The 7709-nt window shown below is 37.6% G+C and overlaps 1 pseudogene; it reads left to right on the top strand.

The window, feature by feature from the left end:
- The window catches only part of LOC137015311 (zinc finger protein 729-like), a 343783-nt pseudogene that overhangs the window by 329220 nt on the left and 6854 nt on the right, over positions 1-7709 (top strand).

Genomic DNA, 7709 nt, shown 5'->3' with positions numbered 1-7709 from the left:
TGTGGTGCATACCAAGTTCATACATATCTACTGCCAGATCACTTTACAATAGTAAAATGAAAAAAAAGAAAAGAAAAAAATCACTGCTGTATTTTACTGTATCTGTAAATTTATTTTTGTATAGTGTAGTAGACAGTGAGATGCAAAATAATTCCTGAATCCCAGTAAGCAGTATTTTTGTTACAGTGTTATATGAATTGATCCTCACTAGTGTTCACTGGGCAGTGCAGTAGTGTGTATTTGTTAAGTTTTGTGTGTCATCTGAGGCCAAAGTTTGATTTGCATTCAGACAAGAATAAGTTTTTGACTATAACATTTTATTTTGACCTGGAAGTTTGAGGTTTGTACAAGTTGGTGCATACCAAGTTCATACATATCTACTGCCAGATCACTTTACAATAGTAAAATGAAAAAAAGAAAGAAAAAAAATCACTACTGTATTTTACTGTATCTGTAAATTTATTTTTGTATAGTGTAGTAGACATTAGGCTGCAAAATAATTCCTGAATCCCAGTAAGTGGTATTTTATTTACAGTGTTATATGAATTGATCTCACTAGCGTTGTGTGTCATCTGAGGCCAAAGTTTGATTTTGTCAGACAAGAATAAGTTTTTGACTAGTACATTTTATTTTGGCCTGGAAGTTTGAGGTTTGTACAAGTTGGTGCATAGTTTTGAGACTGTGTTTATATAGTTGTGAGAAAATATTGAATTGAGAATCAACTGATAGCAGAGCTTGACTATGAGGCCTGTCTGAACTAACACAGAATGCTTGATGTATGATTTTTAGTTGAACATATTAGGATAAGTTTTAATGTTTGTAACCATAAGTGATCTTGTAATGTCTTCCCACCCTATCATGTTTAGTCTTGATTAAATCCTCTCAGGATGTTTTAATTAACAATGTATGTTATGATAAAATCCATTATTCTGTTGATAACCTCCTCTAGAGTAAAAACTACCAACTCTGACTCCGTCAAATATAAAATATATAAAAAAAGAGACAAATGAAGCATTCTCCCATTAAAAGTCTCTTCCTACTATTGGTCATTTCATCCAAAATAGGTGTGGACTGATTTATCCTTAAAAAAGACAACAACACGCCTGGTCGATGTTCTCTCGATTGTATTTGGATTGACTCCCATACGTCTCTCATCCAGCTCCTGTCCAGCAATCGTGCTTCCATCCCACGCTCAGTCATCCCTATCGTTCTGAAGAGACTTTCCAAGTTAAATTCCTGCTGAACACACGACTTTGGGAAGAGACCAAAGGAAACTCCAGCTTGAACGCACTGAAATTCTCCAGACACACACATCCACACAGCACCAACATTACCACAGCAAGTATAACCCCTCTTCAGATGCGTTACATGCCCTATTAAGGTGATGTGATTCGTTGCTGGCTCTCAAAGGTCTAACAGTTTGTAATTTTGCCATTCTTTGATTATCTCTCTCTTTCTGTCTTGACTTTCGTTATCCCATATGTATTCTTCTCTTGGAATTTGATTGTATGTATTTGTAGTTTTTATGTAGTAAATCCAGTATATTCACACTTTTGATTGTCTCTGTTGATGCTCACGAATGAAGCCAGGTCACTTTATTTACCTTTTTGATTTTGCTGCTATATGCTTTTAAACTGTTAAGTACTTGGATAGGAAATTATTCCTCTTGGCCAGAAGAAAAACCTCCTTTTAAGAGTTGATAAAAGATTGTACTGAAGAAGTTTTGGTGGACATTAAAAAATGAACAATAACAATGAGTTGTTGAAAAAATTACTAATAAGTTTAATCAATTATTGAAACAAATACAAATTTTAAGTAAAAGTGACACCAAATCAGAGACAGATCTTGCTCTTTTTACTGACTTATAAAGAGCCAAAACATCTCGAGAGAAGCAAAGTGTTTCAAAGATACATGAAAGGAATATTCTGCTGAAAAACAATGAAGAATGAGATCAAATTAATATCAGATTCATGTTTCTCTTAAAGCGTCATGACTCTTCTTCAGCTCCTGAACTGTGAGAGCACAAGAATACTTCATTTAAGAAACTCCTGCTTTCCTTCATGAAAGAGAACTGAGTGATGGAAATTCATTACGAACATTAACACAAACTCCGGAAGATGATGTTTGATTGTTGTGTCTCTCGCTGCAGCTGATCAGGACAGATTTCTATGGAAGAGATGCTTTATTGTGTCACGTTTGGTGTCACTGCTGGATCTGATAGATGATCTAGCCTGATCCGCTTCTTCCCAGTGTGAACTCTCATGTGAATCTTCAGCCTATGATTTAAATGTGATGTGTTTTTACACTTAGAGCATATGGGTTTTTTGGTTTGTTTTCCTTTCTTGATCCCACATCCATCAGGTCTGTTGGTCTAGAAGAAACATTAAATCATGTAGAGATTTCAAATGAATGACAAACGTCAAATGAAAAGAGAAGCTCAAAGTCAAGATCATGATGAGTTCAAGAGCATTTTAATCCCATCAGATCTGATCGACAACTGCTGTGTCACGATTATGATCTATTTTAATGTCATAAAGATGATTTGTGTGTTATAAATCACTAGTTTGGTCATGAAACTCTAGGTGGAGCAGGCTTGACATGTAATCTGTAAAATAAATGTACTTAATCTGTGTAAAAAGATAAATTATGCAAAAAATGTAAAAATTTGCTGACAGACGGTCCCTTTCTCACCAAGCTTGTGAAACAAATATGTTGGACTAATGGTGTGTTCGCTGCACACCTTATGTGCTTTAATTGGTCATGATTGACAATGTAAATCTGGTGAACATCAGAATGTTCTTTCAATATCATGACGTTTCATTCTGCAGGTTCTGGATCACTGGATCTCTCTGTCCACTCTCCTTCCAGATGCTTTCTGGTAAGTTCCAGACAAAAAACATTTAATTTACAACAGACATTAATAATAATTAAGATATTCACCCTTGATATCCAATAGCCTGTTATATACATTTCAAAGAGTTGTTCTAGTCAGTTTTTTGATGTTCATTCACAACACGAGGAGGAAACTTCATGAAGTCAGAACAATTACTATGAACTTTTAAATCCTGGATAAATAAAGGATGGATGAATGAATGAATGAATGAATGAATAAATAAATAAATAAATAAATAAATAAATAAATAAATAAATAAATAAATAAAACGCTTTTTCCATAATAAACTGAAATGGTCAGTAGTCCATCTCATGCACAGCTTACACAACCAGCAGAAAAAGGGCAGAAATAGAAATGAGCAGCCTGTTGTTTTTTGAGTGATTATGTTATTTTTTGTTGAGTGTTTTGTCGTTTTGAACAGTATTTAGGAGCGTCTTTGATTATCTCTACAGTTGGCGGCCGATGACGTCACCGCTCGCTCGCGCCGTCTCTCTTCCCTCATTGAGAGTTTCAGCGTCGAGTCTTCTGAGGTGAGGAGAGCAGTTCACGGTATTTCTCATATTTACACAACCATCACACACACTTTATACAGTTTGATTAAGCGACAGGCTCATTTCTGTATTGTTTTCATCGATCACAGCGATATGCTTGTGCCGTCCTTTCTGTCGTCTTCTTACTAAAATAAACATTTAGGCTCCGTCCACACGAAGTTTTCCTCGTCTCTAAAAAATATCTGCGTCCACACGAAACCACTGAAACGACTCAAAATGATGCAGCATACATTCCAGACCATTATGTGGCGCTGTAATTCTGCTGCAGACATGCACTTAAAGCAGCGAAGAAGACTTGGAGCATGCGCATAAACCTTGCGCGCTGAATACAAACTATAGCAAATCTTAAGAAATAACTTGGCTTTATTTTTTTATTCAATAGCTTCGCAGCACGAACGCAAGCATGTAGAGTCTGCTATTTGCTGTTGTTGGTGCTGTTTTGTGCTGTTAGCGCGTCTGACTAGGGTCGACACGTGGGGCGATGACATCATCGTTTCAGAAAATAAACAGATGTCCACATGACAACGCCAAGACGGAGTATTCAAATTTATCCACTCTGGGACCCGAGGCGGGACAGGGCTTTAGTGCAGCAGCAGCAGCAGCAGCATGTGAGGCAAATATTAACATTATACAAATATTAACACACAAGACATTCTCAACAGAGCGACGAATCGATGATTCACCATGGAAACAGAAGCTAAGAGAAAAAGCGCGCCATTCTACTTCATTCTTCTTCTTTTATTATATGGCGATTTACATAACCTACTTGGTGCACATCACCACCTATTGGGTGGTTATGCAATCATTTTTTATTCTTAATATTGTTTGATGCCTAATTATTTAATAAGAAATCACATATATGTATTTTATTATAGAAATTATAGCATAGAAAATGTCCTGTTATAAAGGATAAAAAGCAGATCCATGTGTGAGATGACAATAAAATACATTCATATATTAGAATTGAATAAACAGTTATATATTGTTTTATATAACATTGTGTATATAACTGTAACTATATAACAAATTTAGATACATTTATATAACCATATTGATAATTTAACATGCATCTGAATTCCTCTTAAACTAACTAACCCTTGAGAGAGCAAGTTGCTATGGTTTCTTACATACCCTAAAAGTTACCTCCCCTTTTTGGAACTGAAAGTTGAGTTTATCCGCTTACCCTTTACTCTTAAAAGCACTTACCCAGTTATGTCACATAACCTGCCTTTCTGGAATACCCCCCTGAGCGATTCTGTGTGATTGTTTCGATGTTTATAGTGAACACTGCTAATGAATGTCAAAGTTTGAGATCTGTGAGGAAAATATGTTTAATTCATTCAGAGCTGAGCAGATTTTGTGTTCGTTTGTGTGATTGTTTCGATGTTTTATTGTGAAAACTGCTAATGAATGTCCAAGTCATAAGTCAAAGTCTGAGATCTGTGAGGGGAATTGATGGTAGAATCGATCTCTAGTGTTGCTGCTGCCATTTTTATTTCTACTCTTTTAACATATTGTAGGACTTTATTTCAACTTTGTCACTTTACATTATTAAAACACTGGAACAGAAAAGTGCTAAATACATTGAGCCTGTAGCTAATGAGCCACATAAGATATTTTAAAATGATAAATAAATGTGTGGTAAAAGTTTGACTCTGGAAACATTAAATTGCTTTGAGGTGCTGTTTAATTAATTAATTTTTAAAGATTTGATAATTGCAAGTTTTTTCCATCTAATTACATTATTGTATTAAATGTAGTTACTAGAAATTCAAATTATTCATGCGGACATTACTGCTGTAGTTTTTTTATATTGTAATGGTGCCATTAGTGTTTGTTTTGTATTCTTAAAGTTTTATCCATGTCATATTGTGAGGAAATATCAGTATTGTCTTTCAATAGATCAGTTTTGTAGTCTTTTCTCATATATCCTGACTCAAATAATCCTGTTATATCTTTGCTTATACCAGCTTTCAAAGACATAACAATGGCGACGAGGACAAGAAAGTAGATGACTACCAAGTTAAATCTGATTGCGAGTTAATTTAAACCAGAAAATGGATTATGCAATAGCGCAATGAGTGCCTAAAAGTTCGATTTGCTACAGTGAACCTGCAACACTGGGACCACACTGGAGCGAGATGGCTGTCGGCATTTAAACTGTTTGCGGATGGAAAAGGATTGCTGTTAGGAGAAGACGCAAATGACGCGACGAAACAACGGAGAAGGGCACTGTTACTTCATCACGCGGGCACAGATTTGCAAGATATATTTTCAACATTGGAGGACACGGGGCAACCGCGATTGAGATTATGACGCCTGCTGTGGCCGCTTTAAATTCGTACTTTGTGCCCTGAGTAAACACCGGCATTGGCGAGACAGTCCTTCTATCAGATCACGCAAAAACAAGGTCGAGACTGTGCAACAGTTCTTCACGAGACTCAGACAAGCTGCAAAAAGACTGTGATTTTGGTGTAGACAGAGATAATCAGCTGCGCGATGGCAGTTTTGAGCAAATGCAGTTCGGATTACATCCGGAGAAAACTGTTAGAAGAAGGGACGGAACTAACATTAATGCTTACACTCGAAATTGCACTGCGATGTGAACGTGTGGAGTTACAAATGTCTGCCATGCATGTCAGTCAGCCAGAAGGTGAAAAAGAATTAATACATCGGATTGTGAAAAAAGGGGGAAAATATCAAAAGAGAATTCCAAAACAAGAGGGCAGAAAAAAAGAGAGAAAGACAGTGTTATAGATGCGGTAGACTGGATCATTTTGCCAAAGACCCAACCTGGTCCGGCAAGGGGCCAAGCAATGCAGAAAATGCAAAGGCGTCAATCACTTTTGCTAAAATGTGCAAAACCAAAAAATGCAACTAAACAGACAAGCAAAATATGTCAGTGGAGAAACTAACAAAATGGCTGATAACCAATATGCATTTGTGGTGAAAGACTGTGACTCCAAACAGACATACATTTGCTGTGGGTGGAGTTAGAGTTGGACATGTTGAATTGATTCCGGGGCCACCAGCAATATCATAGATGAAGCTACATGGGAGGTGTTGAAAAAGCAGAAGAATTGGAGTGCAACTCATACAAGTCTGATAAAAAGCTATATGCTTATGCGTCCAAAGACCCCCTACCCGTAAAAGGAGCTTTCACATGTGAAATAAAATGTGGAAAACGGAGCACCAAGGCTGAATTCACAGTGCAATTGAAGGAAAAGGAGAGCCGCTACTGGGTAAAGAGACCGCTACTAAACTAGGGAGTACTGAAAGTCGGGGTCAACGTAGCTACAATCAGTGATGTGGCAAGCCGAATTCGAGAATGGTATCCAGCTCTGTTTAAGGGAGTTGGAAAACTTAACACCAAACAGATAAGCTTACACATCGATGACACCGTGACACCAATAGCTCAACCATTACGCTGAACTCCATTTCACTTGAGAGAAGCAGTGGAACGTAAGATCTCAGCAGCTTCTAGAGATGGACATTATTGAACCAGTTTCTGACGCCACCCCATGGGGTAAATCCGGTGGTAGATTGTACTTAAACCTGACAAAGACATTGGAGGCTATGCTTGGATATGAGGCAGGCAAATAAAGTCACATAATTCGAGGACCGATACTCGATTCCAACCGTGGATGAGCTTCTTCAGAGTATGAACGGCTTGGCTCCATTTTTAGTAAGCTTGACCTCAAATGGGGTTACCACCAACTAGGAAGCTTACGCCACAGTCCAGAAGGTATTACCACGTTTGCCATTCATAATGGCACATATCGATATACAAGAGACTTATCTTTCGGAGGTGTCATCAGCCAGTGAGCAATATCAGCATGAAGTTGCATCAGCTCTCGCCAGTATAGAGGGAGTGGAGAATATCTCTGACGATGATTATTGTACATGCTCCAACCCAGCAGACACATGATCAGAGACTACATGCTGTCTTACAGAGGCTTGTGAATTGTGGACTGACACTCAATGAGGAAAAAGTGTCAGTACAATATGAATAAGCTTGTGTTCATGGGAATGCTTCTTCTGGAGGAAAAAGGGATTGGCCCAACAGCTGAGAGGGTTCGTGCCATGGTCGAGGGCCAGAGAACCAGAGACACGCATCAGAAGTATGAAGCTTACTTAGGATTGGTGGGATATAGTAGTCGTTTTCCATCCCACAATTTGCATCCATCACTGAACCACTAAGGAGATTAACAAAAAAGGATACTCCATTCAAGTTTGGTGCTGAACAAAAACGGGCGTTTCAAGTC

This window comes from Chanodichthys erythropterus, chromosome 3 (genome assembly GCF_024489055.1).
Source record: "Chanodichthys erythropterus isolate Z2021 chromosome 3, ASM2448905v1, whole genome shotgun sequence".
NCBI lineage: Eukaryota > Metazoa > Chordata > Actinopteri > Cypriniformes > Xenocyprididae > Chanodichthys > Chanodichthys erythropterus.
The sequence above is the reverse complement of the archived record's forward strand: the minus strand, read 5'-3'. Positions and strand labels throughout refer to the sequence as shown.